The 19961-nt window shown below is 38.4% G+C and overlaps 1 pseudogene; it reads right to left on the bottom strand.

The window, feature by feature from the left end:
- The window catches only part of LOC108283541, a 40577-nt pseudogene that overhangs the window by 15369 nt on the left and 5247 nt on the right, over nucleotides 1-19961 (bottom strand).

Genomic DNA, 19961 nt, shown 5'->3' with positions numbered 1-19961 from the left:
TGAAGGCTGGGATGGCTGTGGCAATTTCTTAAAATAAGACAACAGTTTACCACATCGACTGACCCTTCCTTTAGTGAAAGATTTCTCAGTAGCATGTGATGCAATGCTAAGAAAGCTTTTTACCCACAGAAGAATGTCTTTCAAAATTGGAGTTGATCATCACAAAGCTCTCCTCTGCTTTATCAACTACTGTGATGTACTATTTTAAATCCTTTGCTGTCATTTCAACAAAATTACGTCTCTTTACCAGGAGCAGGTTCCACCTCAAGAAATCATCTTCTTTGCTCATCCATAAGAAGCAACTCCTCACCTGTTCAAGTTTGGTCATAAGACTATAGCAACTCAGTCCCAGAAGCTCCACTTCTAATTCTAGTTTTCTTGCTGTTTCCACCACATCTGCAGTTACTTCCTCTACTGAAGTCTTGACCCTCAAAGTCATCCACGAGTGTTGGAATCAACTTCTCCCAAACTCATGTTAATATTGATATTTTGACCTCCTCTCATGAGTCATGAATATTCTTAATGGTATCTAAGTGGTGAACCCTTTTCAGGTTTTCACTTGTCTTTGCCCGAATCCATCAGAGAAATCACCATCAACTGCAGCTATAGTTTATGAAGTGTATTTCTTAAATAATAAGACTTGAAAGTCAAAATTACTCCTCAATCCATGGGCTGCAGAATGAATGTTGTGTTAACATGAAAAGAACATTAATCTCCTTGTACATTTCCATCAGAGCTCTCGGGTGACCAGGTGGGCTGTTCAGCAAGTAATAATATTTTGGAAGGAATTTTTTTTTTCTGAGCAGTATGTCTCAACAGTGGCCTTGAAATATTCAGCAAACGATACAATAAACAGATGTGCTACCACCCGGGCTTTGTTTTTCCATTTCTAGAGCACAGGCAGAATAGAAACAGCATAATTCTTAAGGGCCTTAAGATTTTCAGAATTGTAAATGAGCACTGGCTTCAACCTATAGTCACCAGTAAGAGAACTGGCCTGCCTTCTGAAGCTTTGAAGCCAACTAATGACTTTTCTCTGGTTATGAAAGTTCTAGATACATCTTCTTTCAATAGAAGGCCATTTCGTATACACTGAAAATATGCTGTTTAGTGAAGCCACCTTCATCAGTGACTTCAGCTAGCTCTTCTGGATAGCTTGCTGCAGTTTCTGCAATAGAAACTGCTGCTTCATCTTGCACTTTTATGTTACAGAGATGGCTTCTTTCCTTAAACCTCATGAACCAACCTCTGCTAGCCAACTTTTCTTCTGTAGCTCCCTCACCTCTCTCAGCCCTCACAGAATTAAAGAGTTAGGACCTTGCTGTGTAGACTTATGCTTAAGGGAATGTTGCAGCTGGTTTAATCTTGTATCTTGACCACTAAGACTTTCTCCATATTAGTAATAAGGCTGTTTTGCTTTCTTAGTCATGTGTTTGGCTTCTGATGTGCCTTTCTCACTAGGCTTAATCATTTCTAGACTTTGTTTAATGTGAGAGACATGCAACTCTTCCTTTCACTTGAACACACAGATGCCACTGTAGGGTTACTAATTGGTCTACTTTCAATATTGCTGTGTCTCAGAAAACAGAAGCCCAAGAAGAGGGAGAGAGATGGGAGCATGGCTGATTGCTGGAACTCTCGGAACACACACAACACTAAGTTCACCATTTTCTGTGGTGACGCCGTTCACGTCACTCCAAAATAATTACAGTGGTGATATCAAAGACCACTGGTCAGAGATCAGCATAACAGATATAATAACAATAAAAATGTTTGAAATATTGTGAGACGTACCAAAATGTGACGCAAAGGCATAAAGTGAACACCTGTTGTTGGAAAAATGGGCTAAGTAGACTTGCTCAATGCAGGGTTACGACAAACCTTCCATGTATAAAACATACAATATTTGCGAAGCAGAATAAAACAAGGTATTCCTGTACTCAACAGTGGCATTTCATTAAATTCTGTCTTCCACAGAAAGTAAGGTTTTCCTTCAAAGCCTAGAATGAGTAAATACATCAGTCAGACACTTACTTGAGATTCCTTCTACAACACCATGCTGAACAAATCTTATGTCGGAGATTTCAATATCCACATTCATGCAGTCCACAAAAGTATCACCTTCTTCCTCCTTTTCTATCACAATATCCATTGGTAGACCACATCCTAAGGAAGAGAACAGGAACATTTAAGGTGGGCGAGGGGAAATGTCCAAACACAAAAATGTAGAACAGATTTCTCTATTGCAAGAGATTCGAAATGATAATGAGACCAGTCAACCAGATGCATTTAAAGAAAGTCAATCTCCCACATATCCTATTTAAACCAAGGCATCACGTTTTTAACACCAACAACTTCCCAATGTGTCCTCATATTAGCAAGACTACTCAGCCATCTCAGACCAGCTCAGCACAAAATTCATTTAGAAAGCTGTCATAAAAATTTAAAAATAATCCTGAAAACCTACAGCTGGGTCAAAGAGCTTTAAAGCATTCAGTCCTCTTAAGCTTTTTTCTAACTGCATGAGTGCTGTAAAAGGAAGTTTAAGTATCTGAGACTCTATGATTCTAATATAAACTACATTTGAATAAACCTAAGCGGTTCTCAAGATTACCTAATTTTAATATTCTCGTAAAAAGGATGACTTAAAATCTGAGAAACTGACTTAAGATAGTTTAGCTACTGGAAAAAAAAGTCTACGTCATTAACCAACAAAAAGTCATCAGATTTCTATAAATCTTAATCAAATCAGTAATGTAGGCCAATCCTCTGAGTGGGCTTACAAAAACCTGGAGTATCAGAAAACTAAACAACTTGCTTGACTTTCATTATAAAACAGAAGAGAAACACACAAAGCTGTAAGAAAGAACTCATTGTGTTGTAACCGAGCACGAAATCACCACTGAGACACAGACTAGGCCAAATTACAGAGTCTTTATTGCTGGCTCCCGTCCCTCTAACTCCCAGCCCCAAAAGGAGGGTGTTAAGACCTTTTATGCCCATAAACCACCTCCTGGGCAGGGGTGAGGGGGCGAGGGGCTTCAGACATTCCGAGGGCCAGTGGACTTTAGACATTCCGTAAACCACCTCCTGGGTGAGGGTCGGGGCTTTGGACATTCCGAGGGCCAGGGGACTTTGGACATTCTGATTGTTACTTAAGTGGTTCACAAAAGTCAAGATAAGCATTAGTTTACACATTGTCTGGGTAGGGTGGAAATTACAGACCTTAATTACTTATTACAAGTCGCAGGGGCCAAAATGGTGTTGGTTTGGACTGCTTGCCTGCCACATCAGGATTACAGAGAGCAGTTTCAACAGAAAGCTGAGGTATGGCTGAGGTATGCAGTTTATGGGGCAATTACCATGTCACAATTGTCCAAGGATGAGCCCTTGAGTACATAAAAGCAGTAACTGCAGTAAACAGGCAAAGCCACTTGAACTTATCCATACTTGAAGGGTACAGACAAGCCTTTGGGGTGCTAGGGAAGGCAAGGAGACTCCATACACTAGAATGCTAACATGGGTGGACTAGAAATGACTGAACAGTGAGTAATTTTGTTTCTGATTCTGTAAGTGTCTTTGAATATTTTTTGAATATTTTGGTACTTTGAATATTTTTTGGGTTTTTATCACTAGAAAAATTAAGAATAGAAAAAGAATTGCACATTAAAGAAAAAACAGATTTTTACACAAATTATGTACTCTTACCAATTTAAATCATAAAGTCATTACCTAAAGTGAACAGATTTTCTAAAGAAGAAAGAGAAGCCCAACTATAACTACTATTAATACCCTGCACATAGTAGGTACTCAATATATATCTCTTGTCCTAAGTGTTAGCTATAGATCAGTATCAGGTAAGCTTCAATCTTACTCATAAAAAAGTGTCCCATATATTCACACCAGAGATGCCATTTGATTCCTCAATTCTCAGAATGTCTTCTGTTAGTAAATTTACAGTCATTTTTACACTCAACTATCAGAATGTGATATGTTATTTATGACACTCTGGCAATTACATTGTAATTTCCTCACCAATCTAAGAAGAACTCTTATCTACTATACAATTTATAATATCAATGTTATTTTTACTCTGCCAAAAAATAAAGTGTTTTTATTGCAGTGATTTATCCTGCAGATGTGTTACTTCATACACATCTACTATAAATCAAGTATTGGAGAGGAGAAAGAACAAAATTCATACACATAAAACAAAAAAAGGGGGTGAGATGATGTACTAGTGAACAGCAGGAAATTAAACTCCCAGGCTTGCTTCCATTAAGAAGTTTTAACAAGATAAACATCAAGAATATAGCTTAAGCAGTTTGTGAACAGCTGTACAAGTCCCAAAATGATATATAAATTTTTTTGCATTAAAAGCTTGATTGCTAACTTGTACCAGTTTTGGTAAATAGTTGTACAGGTACAACTAAATTTGACATATTATGGAAATATACAAGACCGAGATAAACAATTGTAAAGTAACCTAAATTTAGGAATTTCACCAAATGAATAAGCTTATAACTTGAAAAGTTATTTTTAATGGATATTTAAGATAGCTATTAAAACATAATAGTTATATATTAACAATTTTATGATGTTTATTTTAATATTAATCTTTCAACATGAATGTTTTCAAAAGTATACTGCGTCAAGACACAAAGTGTAGCATTTGTGACACTCAGCAAGCTTTCAGGCAATTATGATAATTTTTATACCAATTTCAAGTAAAACACCCTTCATATGTCTCATAAAAATAAGCTAAATTTAAAACAAAAAATAGACAGCCATGCACTAAGATCTACAAGAACTATAAGAGCAAGCAAAAAAAAAAAACAAAAAACAAAAAACAAAAAAAACACTGAAATTTAAAAATAATGTCGGGAATTTTTTTTAATTCTAGAAATTAGACATCCTTTCCATAAATCACCTACAATCCGAAAAGCGTGCTTCTTCCTCATGGTCTTTTTTCTATATAGGCCTATAAGTATCTTCACAGCATATATACTGTTACAAAAAACCAGAAGCCCACTTGCTCAAACACTGGGTCAACTCCTTTTAAGCTTCCAGTGCCTTCAATGTTTCAAGGCAATTCATTAATTCATTTGAAATCAAATAGGCTGAAATCACATTCTTGGAACTTTGACTAGAATACTGGTTTATTGTTTACTTAATCATGTCATGCATGAGAGTTTGGTTGTGTCTTCCATCCTCACTTTCCAACTTAATGGAGTAGACACTGAACTCCATTACGCCATGTACCACAAAATGGCCAGGACAAACAATAACAGTGTCACCTTCATAGCAGGCATTTATAGCAGACAATGGATCACTACAGAACTAGAAAACAACAACATATTTGCAAATATATACCCTGATATGGTTTGGCTCTGTGTCCCCACCTAAGTCTCATGTGCAATTGTAATCCTCAATGTTGAAGGCAGGGCCTGGTGGGAGGCGATTGGGTCATGGGGGCAGTTTCTAATGGTCTAGTACCATCCCCCTAGTGCTGTCTCATGATAGAGTTCTCACGAGATCTGGTTGTTTAAAAGTATGTAGCACCTACCCATTCTCTCTCTTCCTCCTCCTCCAGCCATGTAAGCCGTGCCTGCTTCCCCTTACCTTCCACCATGATTGTAAGTTTCCTGAGGCCTCCCGTGGCATGTGTCCTTATAATCTGCAGAACTCGGAGCCAATTACCTGTTTTCTTTATAAATTACGCAGTTTCAAGTATTTCTTTATAGGCAGTGTGCAAAGAGACAAATAAAGCAACTCAAGTATTATTCCAAGTGCCTTCATGTCTCATTCTGAAATTGGAGCCAGCACTGCACACTGAAGCATCTCCTTTGGTAGTGGACTGAACCCAATGCATGTCTGGTAAGTGACCACTGCTGACGAAAGGCTGGGTTCTCACTACTTCCCATTTAACAGAAAACCATCTCTGGGAAGCTCTTTGTAGAAATCATGAAAAAATACAGTGAATCAGAAGGAAAAAGGCCACTTGCAGCGAGAAACTCTTTTATCTGAATTTCTATCTGTTCCCCCAAGGCACCTGGCAAAGCCTCTCCATGAGTAGAGTCCACAGCAGACCAGTCATCATGGTGGAGGAGATAACATGGGTGACTTTCTGACCACTGGATGGACACCCTTTGCTTAGATATTAGAATTCTGATAACCAAACACATACCATGAAAAAACCAAACAGATCTATCAGTTTTCAGTAAGATAATAAGTAAGAAAAGATGCTGACTAGCTAAGATTTACAAAGACATACCTCGACAAGGGATTCTCAATGAGTTTTAGCTTTTGCTTCAACTATTCATTCTCTGAATACAGTTTTAACTCTTCAACCAGTTTTATTTTCCTTCTAAGAATCAGAGCTACAATTTGACAAGCTGCTTCTCAGATTTAAAAATTTGCTGTAATTCTCCTCACATTGAGACAACAGATTGTGGTAGTCAACAAGTCCTGAAGGAACTCAGTTTTCAACAATGTCATAATGCCTGATAGTTTAAAAGCAAATTGAAATCCATTTCCTTTCATGCACATTTTTTCTCATTAAGAAAGTCCACTTAGTCCTCAAAGACCCAGGAAGAAAACTGCTTTATAACTCAGGTACATGTTAAGTCTCTGAATTAACACTCTATTCTAAGTGGTAGCTGTTCAAAGTTTGAAGTATCACTTCATTAAAGTCACTAATTTTTCTTCTTTTGAGGAATTTTTTTCCTTAGATCCAAACATCTGTGCTTTAGAATCACCTAAAGTTCATATTGCACAATTAGTAATCATTATTTAATAAGAAATTATTTTCTTCTCGTATATTCAAAATCTTAAGAAGCAGGTGGCAAGGGCCAACTGGGGAGTAGGGGTAGAGGGAAGTAAACTGTTTCACAATGGTTAAGACTGCCATGTTTTTCAGAGATCTGAATGTGATTTCAAAATGTTACAAAGATTACCGTATTTGTAGGAACCAAAATTAGAAATCATTCAAATCATCTAGTCCCTCCTTGCATTTAAAGCACTATGGCCCCAAATTATGTTGAACATTCCTTCAGAAAGTTCAGGGGATTTCAAAAAAATAAATCTTTGAGATGCAGAGGGAAAAAAAATGCTGTCATTATTAAATTAGAGAATGATTAACACAAAATAACCTTATACTGGACAAATTGGCACCTGAAATTTATTCGTTTACATAAATTCTCAAATATAATGACAACAAAAAGTACTCCTAAATGTAATAAAATAAATTTAAATGTACAGTGAAGTTAACAGATATTAAACTAATGGATTTAAAAATAAAATAAAATATTGCCATTACCTATTGTTTCAAAATAATTGCTTTATTTTTCAATTAAATGTATATCAACTAGCTGTGCCTTAGGTTAGAGCTTCTCAGTCTTGCTTAATATTAGAATTACCTGGGATCTTTTAAAAATACAGATGTTCAGGCCAAAATCCAAAGCAAATTAAAAAACAAAACAAAACAAAAAAATGGTCTCAAAGTGGAGCGTTCCCTAGGGATGCAATGTATAGCCAAGGTTGAAAAGTATTGTCTTAGATTTTTTTTTAACTTAGTCATGCTCTGAAGATGGGGGGAAAAACAGAACAAAACCCTAAATAAATGTATATCAAATTATGGTGAACACTCAATATTTAAAATGAACAGAAGATTTTATTTTCTTGCTTTTCCAAGTAAATGGATTAGGCAAACGTTGAAAAAGTGAGGATTTTGTCTACTTGGTTATCCACACACATCTAAAGATATTCTAGAAATCTACTTTGCAAGTAAGAAATTAGGAACCAAACCACTGGTCTATTAATTTGTGAAGATTAAGACTCAAATTTTAAAATAAGTGTCTTAGCATTTCCAATCATGCAAGTTAGCTTATTTCTTCTCATTAGATTGATACTTTATAGTATAGAAGCAATGAACCAATATCATCTTCAGACCCCTAAGTTCTGAAGCAGTGTGTCTTGAATTAGAAAGGAAAAATATTTGCCACACAGTGTAAAATCAAGACAGTGATTTGTTCTTGCCTGCTGATAGCGCTACTCCTATCTTAGCCCAGAGACCTCTTTAGAGTCTGCTTACATTTGATAACATTCCAGTCTCTCCATTAAGTATCATAGTTTCTTCTCCATAACTAAAAACAATTCCTCCCTATGCTTTCCCATCTGCCAGTGACATGCAAGGCATGTATGGAGATCATTACTTATTGTTCACAGATGCAAGGCTCTCAAATCAGAATACAATCTTTGTCAACATACCGATCGAATTTGCCAGATATGCACTGTATTCACTTACCACTACGTTCCACTTCAATCAAAACCAATCACTGCTCTTTAAGAACAAGTGTACCAAACCTAGAAAATATTCAAGCTTATTGATGTTCTGGGATTGTACTGAATACACTATAGAGAAATAGGAAATGCACAATGGAAAAATTAGGAAGGCCAAATAGAAATCATAGCCAATTAATGAAAGCTGAAATCAGACATACATAATTCTAAACCAGGTAGAACCATTAACCAGATTTTCATGGTTTTTAAAAATATTATTATTTACGATTTAAACCAAGAGGAACTTACTAAATCAAATCAAATTGCATGAAAATGTAAAGGCTTCCTGCCTTGCCTTATATAGACAAATCATCTTTCACACAGGAAAAACAAATTACTTTCTACAATAGTTTTTAGTGTGAGTTCTAATTTTATTGGTGCGTTGCCTAAAAATTTACTGCTCATGAGTACAGGAGAATATTAATGGTCTTAGAGCACCATCTAGTGGAAAGGTAAGTGCCACACGTAACAAGACCAGCATAGGACAACTACTTAATTTAGGTTGCATGATTAATTTTGGCATTTTCCTTGTCAAAATATGACAAATTAGAAGAATGTGTTTAGGTATTTGGAATACCCAAATGTGTTGTTTAGCTATTTTGGATATATCTGTTAGTTTAGCCTAGTACGTTTTACTACAGGAACTTAGAGTAAAGCCATATACTTTAAAAAGTATTCTTTAAAAGTTTAAAGCAAAAAGTTCTCTATAACTTAAATAAGTTCATTGTTTTTCAAACAATTGTCATTTAATATATGTTCACAAACCTCCTGATTTTAGACTCAGTTTATAAACACTAAAAGCAGATTTCTCTGCTCTTGTACATTTCATTTAATAAATTGAAAAGGGGTTGCACTATTTGTATATTGGTCTATTTGTTTACAGGCCTCTAGGGAGTGGCAGGGGAAGAGAGGGAGAGAGTTTTACACAGGTAAAATAAAGCCATGGTAACTATTCAATATGTACAAGGTCAGTAATAAACACAATCTCAATTGAGATTCAACACATCTGACAAAACAATCATATGCATCGGCCTTTCCTTCATCCCAACTCCTCCGAATGTTTTGGTAGAAAAACCTAAACAAGAACTTAGTATCTTTCAAATTTAATCACTAGCTCCTCCAAATGTTAGGATTCTGGAGGGTTGAGAGCTAAAGAGTAAATCAAAGAAATTCTCCTATCTCAGAGAATGCTGCATATTTGCTACAGTTATCAGTTGAGCCACACAAGATAAACAGCAAATAAAAACATTCTTTTTTTTTAAACTTTCTTTTTATCAGAAGTAGCATTTATTGACCACCTGTAGCTGAGTGGACGGTAGTTCCTTTTGTTGAGATAGAAAACAATAGAAAACGCTGGGAGAGAAACAGGTTTGGGGTTGAAAATAAAGAGTTCTGTCTTTGCCATGTTCAGGTTGAGATGCCTTTCTGACCTCCCAGGAACGATGTCAAGTATGCAGAGGAATATACAAGCCCAGGGATCCAGGGAAAGGTCAGAGCTAGAGACATAAATCTGGGAGCTGTCCGCATATTAATGGTTTTAAAGCAGTAAATGAGATCATCTAGGGGCATAAAATAAAGCAGCAGTTCTCAACCCTGGTTGCACATTAGGGTCCCCCAGGACACTTTAAAAAATTAATTCCTTATCCCAGACCAATAAATCAAATCTCTGTGAGGGAAGGCGGTTAGCATCCACGTTTTTTAAAGCTCTCCAAGCACTTTAACAAATTTTTATTACAAAAAATTCTAAACATGCAACAGATAAAATAGTATCATGAGTATCATGTATCTATCAGCCGACTTCAATAATTATCAACTTAGAAGCAATCTTATTTCATCTCTACCTCACCAACCTACCCTCTTCTTCTCTCTTCCCACCCTGGCTTATTTTGAAGCAAATCTCAGACATATCAAATCATTCACAAATTTTTAGTAGGTAGTTCTAAAACAAATCTTCACACCAAAAAAAAAAAAGTTGTAATTTCTTAATATTACCAAATATCCAGTAAATGCTCAGATTTTCCTAATTTTCTCTTTTGCTGTTGCTGTTTTATAGTTGATTTGTTCAAATGAGGATCCAAACAAGGCCAGCTGTGGCTCTTAATGGATACGTCTCTGAAATCGCTTTTGTTCTATACATTACCCCTTGCTCTTTTTGCCCCTATAATTTAATAGTTTCCCACACTCTGAATTTTGTTGATTACATCTCCATGGAGTCATTTAACATGGTTTTCTGTTTCCTTTCTTTCTAGTAAACTGATATGATAATAAGATCTAGAGCTTGATGGGCTTCAGGAAAGATTTTTTGGCAGGAATACTCCAAGTGAGGTACAAGGCACTTGCATTGGGAAACACATATAGCAAGTCTTCGAATGTCAGCATTTCGTTCAATGTCTTTCATTATAGAAGGGAATGAATATCAATTTCTGGCCATAGTCAGTCTGCGTGGGGTTTTCATGTTTTTCCCATGTCCGCATGAGTTTTCTACAGGTACCTTGGCTTTCCACATCATAAAGATGTGCATGCCAGCTGAACTGGTGTGCCGACATCGTCCCAGTCTGAGTGTGGGTGTATGTGAGTGTACTCTGGGATGAAATGGCATTCTGTCCCGTGTTGGTTTCTGTCTTGCACCCTGAGCTGTCAAGATAAGTGTCAGCCACCTGCACCCCTGGACTGGAATAAGCAGGTTGGAAAATGAAAGAATGAATATGAATTACTGTCAAGTAAAAATTCATAAATTAGACAATCATACAAATGCACAACAAATAAACAACGCAGTAGGGAATGGCTCAGCAAGTCCATCAAATTCATGATTGGTTTTGAACCACGTAGCAGTAAAGGGTAATTCTTACAATTTTCACTTTGCCGACATTTATTCCTCAATTTGACCAACCACCACCATGACTGCCATGACTCACTGATTCACCAAAAATTGGGAAAATAATTATTGTTTTTATTAATCATTCTTAAATGTATACATAGTTCACATTTATTTCCATGTTCAAGATTAAAATTGTTTTGGGTTTTTATTTAGAAATTTAGTGATGTTTTTGTGACCAGAAATATGCCACAGGAACTTGAACTTTTGTTTAAATCTATTACCCTATGGTAACATTGGTTTTGTTACCATTTTGCTTAAAATTGAAGTTTTGACAACAGAACCTGTCTACAACAGTAAGTGAAGACTTCTGTAATACCTAGCCATCTCTTTTTGAGAGGTTAAGGTTGATCAGTGGATACGGGTGTTGTCACTGATTCATTCCCTACAAAGTTTTCTATTAGTTTTTCACCTAAAGGTTATGGCAGCCACTGAGGATCACCACCTAGAACCTTTATTTCATTAGTGGTTACAAAATACGGATATTCTGATTCTATCATTCCTTCTTCATGTAGTGGCTGGAGCGTGTCTATAAGGAAAATCCCCAAGTTATTTTAATGTGTTTCCAAGACAGAGTAGATTAGAAAAAGAAGAATAAGAGCCTAAGATTGATCCCTGGGTAACGTGAATACTCTAAAGTCAGAGCATGAGAAAAGAGCTGGCCAAGATGACTAGAAAAGCAAGCCAGTGAGACACCAAATGAACATTGCTGTTACAGAGGCTGAGAGTGTGTCAAGATGGGAATGGAGGAGGTGGAGCAAGGTGGTGGAAAAGAAGGCTCCACTGTTCATCCTCCGTGCAAAAATAAAAAACAATTTAACAACTATCCACACAGAAGAAACAACTTCATAAGAACTAAAACTCAGGTGAGCATCTATAGTATCTGGTTTTAACTTCCTATCTCTGAAAAGAGGCATGGAAGAGACAGAAAAAACAGTCTTGAATCACCAATGCCACTCCTCCTCCACCCTCCTGTGTAGTACAAAGGGCATATCTGGGTGCTGGAGGAAGGAAAGCACTGCCATTGTGAGGCAAGAAACTCAGCTGTCCTGCTACAGCAGAAAGGAAAACTGATCAGCTGACGCTCACCCATGGAGGCAGCATTTAAGCCAGCCCTAACCGGAGTGAAATCGTCCATCCCAACAGTCCAAACTTGAGATCCTGCAAACCTCGCCACCAAGGGCTAACGTACCCTGTGTCTCTAAGTAAACTTGAAAGGCAGACTAGGCCATAAAGACTGTGACTCTTAGGTGAGTCCTAAGGCTGAACTAGACCCAGAGACACAGTGGACCTGGTGGAGGTATATGACCTACAGATATCATCTGGAGTGGCTAAGGGACTGCTGGCATCACCTCTCCCCTAAACCCAGGCTGCACAGCCCACAGCTCTAAAGGAGACTCCTTCCTTCCACTTGAGAAGAGGAGGGGGAAGAGTGGTGAGGTCTTCATCTTACATCTTGGATGCCAGCTCAGCCACAGCAGGATAGGGCACCAGCCAGAGTTGTGAGGCTCCCTGACCCCGCATTCCAGGCACTAGCTCCCAACTCCCAATGACATTTCTAGACACATCCTGGGTTAGAAGGGAACCCACTGCTTTGAAGGAAAGGGCCCAGTCCTGCCAGGATTTATCACCCGCCAGCTGAAGAGCCCTTGGGCCCTGAATAACCAGCAGCAATACCCAGGCACTATGTCAAGGGCCTTGGTGAGCCTCTTGAGGCTTGCTCGCTTTGGGGGAGATTCAGCACATTCCCAGCTGTGGTGGCCACAAGTTGACACTCCTTCTGCTTGAGGAAAACAGAGGGAAAAGTAAAGGGAACTTTTTCTTGCACCTTAGGTACTAAAACAGCCACAGGGGGGCAGAATACCCAGGGGGCTATTGGGGTTCCCAATTCTGAGACTTGACTCTTGAATGGCATTTCTGGACCCATCCTGAATCAGAGGGAAGCCCAGTGCCCTGAAAGGTGAGTCCTAGGCCAGGCAGCATTCACCACCAGCTGACTTGAGAAACCTGGGGCCTTAAGGGAACATCGGCAATAGTCTGGCAGTGCTCCTTGTGGCTTGGGATGGTGGTAGCTACAGGGTGAGGCTTCTCTGATTTTGGAAAGGGAACAGAAGAGTGGGAAGGACTGCACCTTGTGGTTTGAGTGTCAGCTCATCTGCAGTACAACAGAACACCAGTAGATGTTTAAGGCTTTTGACTCTAGTCCCTGACTTCAGGATGACACTTCTGGATCCACCTGGAACCTGGGGGACCTCATCACCCTGAAGGGAAGGACATAGGCCTGGCTGGCTTTGCCAGCTGCTGATTGTTAAGCCCCAGGTTCTTGAACAAACATAGGCAGTAGCCAGGAAGTGGTTACAGCAGGCCTTGGGTGAGACCCAGTGCTGTGCTGGCTTCAGGTCTGACCCAGTGCAGTCACAGGGTGGTGGCCACAGGGATAGTTGTGTCACTCCGCCCCCAACTTTAGGTGACTCAGAAGAGAAACTCTGTTTGGAAGAAAGTAAAAGAAGAGAACAAGAGTCTCTGTCTGATAATCCAGATAATTCTCCTGGATCTTGTCCAAAATCATAAAAGCAGTACCTGTGAGTCTGCAAGAACCATAGCGTTACTGGACTTGGAGTGCCCCCTAAAGCAGGTGCAGCTTAGATCACAACACTTAAGCCTCTTCAAATATCTGGAAAGCCTTCCCAACAAAGATGGGAAAGACTTCACTCTTCAAAGCCCAGACACAGATGAACACCTGTAAGAATCAAGACATTCCAGAAAAAAAGACCTCACCAAATGAGCTAAATATGGTACCAGGGACTCATCCTGAAGAAACAGAGATACATGACCTTTCAGACAGAGAATTCAAAACAGCAGTTTTGAGAAAACGCAAGAAAATTCAAGGCAACACAAAAAAGAAATGCAGAATTCTCAGATAAATTTAACAAAGAGACTGAAATAATTAAAAAGAATAAAGCAGAAATTATGCAGCAGAAAAAATGCAGTTGGCATACTGAAGAACACAACAGAGTCCATTAATAGCAAAATTGATCAGGCAGAAGAAAGAACAGTGAGCTTGAATACAAGCTATTTGAAAATACAGTCAGAAGAGAAAAAAGAAAAAAGAATAAACAATAAAGCATGTCTACAGGATCTAGAAAATAACCTCAAAAGGGCAATTCTTAAGAGTTGTTGATCTTAAAGAGGAGACAGAGGAAGAAATGGGGGTTGCAAGTTTATTCAAAGAGATAATAACAGGGAACTTTCCAAACCTAGAAAAAAAAATTACAGGCGACAATACAATAATCACTGAAGACTTCAACACCCTACTTTTAACACTGGATAGATCTTCCAGATAGAAAATCAACCAGGAAATATTAGGCTTAACCTGCACTACAGACCAAAAGGACCTAATAGATATTTACAGAACATTCCATCCAATGGCTGCAGAATAAGCATTCTTTTCCTCAGCACATGGATCCTTCTCAAGGATAGCTTATATGTTAGGTATCAAAACAAGTCTTCAAACATTCAAAAAAACTAAGATAATATCAAGCATCTTCTCTGACCACAACAGAATAAAACTAGAAATCAAAAACAAGAGGAATTTTGGAAACTATGCAAATACATGAAAATTAAACAATATGTTCCTAAATGACCAGTGAGTCAATGAAGAAATTAAGAAGAAAATTGAAAAATTTCTTGACACAAATGATAATGGAAACACAACATACCAAAACCTATGGGATACAGTAAAAGCAGTACTCAAAGGCAAGTTTATAGCTATAAGTGCCTACATCAAAAAGGAGGAAGAACTCCACATAAATAATCTAACAATGCATCTTAAAGAACTAGAAAAGCAAGAGCAAACCAAACCCAAAATTACAAGAAAAGAATAAAGATTAGCAAAGAAATAAATAAAACTGAAATGAAAATATAAAAGATCAATGAAACAAAAGGTTGTTTCTTAAAAAGTTAAACAAAATTGACAAACCTTTGGCTAAACTAAAAAAAAAAAGATATGAATAAATAAAATCAAAAATGAAAAAGGAGACATTACAACTGATACTGCAGAAATTCAAAGAATGTGATTCTAGTATCATTTGTGAATAGTATAAGCAACTATATACCAATAAATCAAAAAATCTAGAAGAAATGGGCAAACTCCTAGATACCTACAATCAAGATTGAATCAGGAAGAAATCCAAAACCTGAACGAAATCCAAAACCTGAACAAACCAATAACAAATAACAATATTGAAGCTATAATAAAAAGTCTCCCAGTAAAGAAAAGCTCAGGACTAATGTCTTCACTGCTGAATTTTACCAATCCTCCTCAAACTATTCCAAAAAATAGAGAAGTGACTACTTACAAACTCATTCTACAAGACCAGTATTCCCCTGATATCAAAATCAGACAAAGACACATCAAAAAGAAAAAAAGAAAAGAAAAAAGAAAGAAAACTACAGGCCACTATCTCTGATAAATATTGATTCAAAAAGCATCAACATTATCAAACCAAATTCACTAACATATTAGATCATTCATCATGACCAAATGGAATTTATCCCTGGGATTCAAGGATGATTCAACATACACAAATCAATGTGATATATCATATCAACAGAATGAAGGATGAAAACCATATGATCATTTCCTGATGCTAATAAGGCATTTCATAAAATCCAACATCCCTTCACAATAAAAACTCTCAAAAACCTGGGTATAGGAACATACTTCAACATAACAAAAGCCATCTACAGCAGACCCATAGCTCTTTCACTGAATTAAGAGAACTGAAAGCCTTTCCTCTAAGATTTGGAACACAAGGATGCCCACTTTCATGACTGTTATTCAACATAATACTATGAGTCCTCACTGGAGCAATCAGACAAAAAATATATATATCTATAAAGGGCATCCAAATGGAAGAAGTCAAATTATCTTTGTTTACAGACAATATGATCTTATATTTGAAAAAACCCAAAGACTCCACCCAAAAACTATTAAAAGTGATAAATTCAGTCAAGTTGGAGGATACAAAATCAATATATAAACATTAGTAGCATTTTTATATGCCAAGAGTGAACAATTCGAAAAAAAATGTAAGTAACCCCATTTAAAATAGTTACACATAAAATTAAATACCTAGGAATTAACCAAAGAAGTGAAAGATTATAATGAAAACTATAAAACAGTGATGCAAGAAATTCAAGAGAACACCAATAAAAGGAAAAATATTCCATATTGATGGACTGGAAGAAGCAATTTTGTTAACATGTCCATACTACCCAAAGCAATCTATAGATTCAATGTAATCCCTATCAAAACACCAATGACATTCTTCACAGAAATAGAAAAAAAAAAAAAAACCCTAAAATTTATATGTAATCAAAAAAGACCCATAATAGCCAATGCTATTGTAAGCAAAAAGAACAAAATGGAACAATCACATTACCTGACTTTGAAATTATATTAGAGAGCTGTAGTAACCAAACAGCAGGGACTGGCATAAAAACAGACACATAAACCGATGATAACGAATAGAAAACCAAAAAACAAATCCCCACACATACAGTGAATTCATTTTCCGCAAAGGTACCAAAAACATACACTGGGGAAAAGATAGCTTTACAACAAGGATGGAACTGGAGATCATTATGTTAAGTGAAATAAGCCAGGCACAGAAATTTCACAAGCTCTTTCAAACCTCCATCTAACATGCCGGTCAGGCTGCCAGAAGTGTCTTCCTTCTCCACCTGAAAAGCTTGTATTTACATACCATGACTCAGCTCAGATATCCTCCTCACCAGTGTCATGCCAGGCACTTACACATCATTCACATCTGCACCTCCCCAGTGTTTATTCCTTCAAGCCAGAAGCATGGGTATCAGCCTTGACTTTCACATCCACTCATGTTTCATCCCTCGTAGCCACTCGACCACCAAGGCCCAGCTACTCTACTTTGTCAACAAGCCTCCATCCCCATTCTAGATCCCTCCCTATTCCCACTCTAGATCCTCCCGTATCCCCATTCTAGATCCTCCCATATCCCCATTCTAGATCCCTCCGTATTCCCCACTCTAGACCCCTCTGTATCCCCCACTCTAGACACCTCTGTATCCCCATTCTAGACCCTTCCGTATCCCCCACTCTAGACCCCTCCGTATCCCCATTCTAGACCCTTCCGTATCCCCCACTCTAGACCCCTCCATATCCCCCACTCTGGACCCCTCCGTATCCCCCACTCTGGACCCCTCTGTATCCACACTCTAGACTCCTCCATATCCCCCGCTCTAGACCCCTCCGTATCCCGGCTCTGGACCCCTCCGTATCGCCACATCCCTTTTGCATCTCCCTCCATTTGTTTTCCACACAGCAGCCAGAATGAACTTTTTAAAAAACACAAAGCAAGTCAAATTCACCCCAAAATAAAAACCCCTCAATGGCTCTTCATGCTCTTAAAAACTGATTCACTGGTTGACAGAGCCCTGAACCTCCTGAGCTCTGCCAACCTCTCTACCCTGGCTTCCTAGGTCTCTCCCAGCACTGTGCTCTGGCCACACTGACCTTGCAGCTCCTTAAACCCACTGAGTTCCTGAACCTGTTCCCCCATTTCTGCCACCCCTTTCATCTGCCACTCTTTTCACCTTTTAGACCCAAATTTGAATGTCATTTCCTCAGGAAGTAAGCAGAGAACAGCAACCTGACCCAGTGTTAGGACACTCTGCAGTTCATGGTGCTCACTGCCACTTCCAATCGCATCTACATCTTTCTTTGACTATTCCATCCTTTAGACTGGCAGATCCCCAGTGAAGGTGCTGGTTTTGTGCAACCCTCAGCTAGTCATACCCCACCCTCAACTAAGAACCCAGCACTCAAACACTTATTGAATCAATAGGCAAATGAAAACCCTCATAATCTGACCTCTAGGCACTGACCAGAATCTGAGTCCTCCACGTGGAGAATAAATGTAACCAGGCTCCTCTTCCTTAACAGCAACTCTTTTCAGTTCCAGGTACTTGTCTTTCTACCAAATCCTATACCCTCTCTAATTTCCTAAACTCATTAGTTATTCCTTCACCTCCAAATGCTTTGACTGACAGATTATTTTAAAGCAAGAGAAACATAAGGGAGTTATTTTGGTCCTGGACAGAAACCAGTTCTTTAGATTTATATTGCTTGGCTTAATACTGAATACCCAGGGTTAAATGTTCTTGCATGCAATTAGAGATTGTCCATAAGATGTTGGAAGCAGGGTCTGAGGCCCTCTGCTTCTTTATCAAGTATTTAAACTAAGCTTAGCACAACCAGGTTAACTCACTAATGGTACAGAAACAAGAAAGTACTTTCAAAACTACAAACCACCAAGCAACATTAAGAGTATGATCATTGCATTAGCCAGTTTTCCAGTTACTAGAGGAATATAAGTCCATTTTTACGTGGCTAAAAGTAGCCTTCTTCAGTGAATATATATAGGAAATCCAAAAGAGCTATCTGTATCAGGCACTATATGATAGAAGATTTATCTGAAAAAAATTTTAAATCACACCTATTATTACGAGCCCAGGTATGAGCTTTCTTTCTCACGTAAGGGGCAAAGGGTCTGCTTGTACAAGTGGAAATAACTGCCAAACAAGGCTGAATGGCAGGAACACATTCCCTAGGGATCTGGGAAGCAGCCTCAGAAAACACCTTCTCTGACCAGATACCTCCTTGAAGAAATGTGTATTAGTTTAATCAGTGCGTACATCATGGTAAACAAAGTTCTTCACTTTCTTTCTTCTTCCTTTCTGTCCTTTTAGATTCAAATACACCAACCATAAGCCTTAACATCCATAACTTTCAAGTCAGTTTATTTATGTTTTTTGAGATGGAGTCTCGCTCTTTTGCCCAGGCTGGAGCGCGGTGACACGATCTCAGCTCACTGCAACCTCTGCCTTCTGGGTTCAAGCAATTCTCCTGCCTCAGCCTCCTGAGTAGCAGGGATTACAGGCGGGTGCAGCCACACCAGCTAATTGTTGTATTTTTAGTAGAGACGCGGTTTCACCATGTTGATCAGGCTGGTCTTGAACTCCTGACCTCATGATCCGCCTGCCTCAGCCTCCCAAAGCGCTGGGATTACAGGTGTGAGCCACCACGCTCGGCCCTAAGTCAGTTTCCAAACACACACAAAGAAATTAAGAATCTCATATCTTTTGTTAACATTCGGGGAAACTAGGTAAAAGACAAACAGGAATGATTAGTACTATACTATTTTTGTTTAACTTTTCTGTGAGTTTGAAAGTATCCCAAATGATTTAAAACACTTTTTATTTAAAAAAGATTCTCCTATCGTTGAATATTTTAAAATATTGCCATGACCAAGTTTACAGTTTGAATTTTAAAGCCGGGTCTAACATGGAGCAGAATTACTTCAATTCATCCAAAGTTTCTGGCCACAAAGTTATTTTTATCAACTTCCCATCCGACCTGATATGCTCAGTTATAAGTGCTGTCTGGTCAAACACTCCAGAATCACCAACCACCACCCAGCTCCTGCAGGGGCAACTGATGTTCCTTCAGCTCAAGGAGCTCTTTCATACACTCCAAGTTCAAAGCGCTCACTCAAGATTCACAGAGGTAGGGCTCAGCAAGCTGCACCACTGCCTTATAAGACTGAAATGTCGCCGGGCGCGGTGGCTCAAGCCTGTAATCCCAGCACTTTGGGAGGCCGAGGCGGGTGGATCACGAGGTCAAGAGATCGAGACCATCCTGGTC

Source organism: Cebus imitator, unplaced genomic scaffold, assembly GCF_001604975.1.
Source record: "Cebus imitator isolate Cc_AM_T3 unplaced genomic scaffold, Cebus_imitator-1.0 Scaffold261, whole genome shotgun sequence".
Taxonomy (NCBI): Eukaryota; Metazoa; Chordata; class Mammalia; order Primates; family Cebidae; genus Cebus; species Cebus imitator.
The sequence above is the reverse complement of the archived record's forward strand: the minus strand, read 5'-3'. Positions and strand labels throughout refer to the sequence as shown.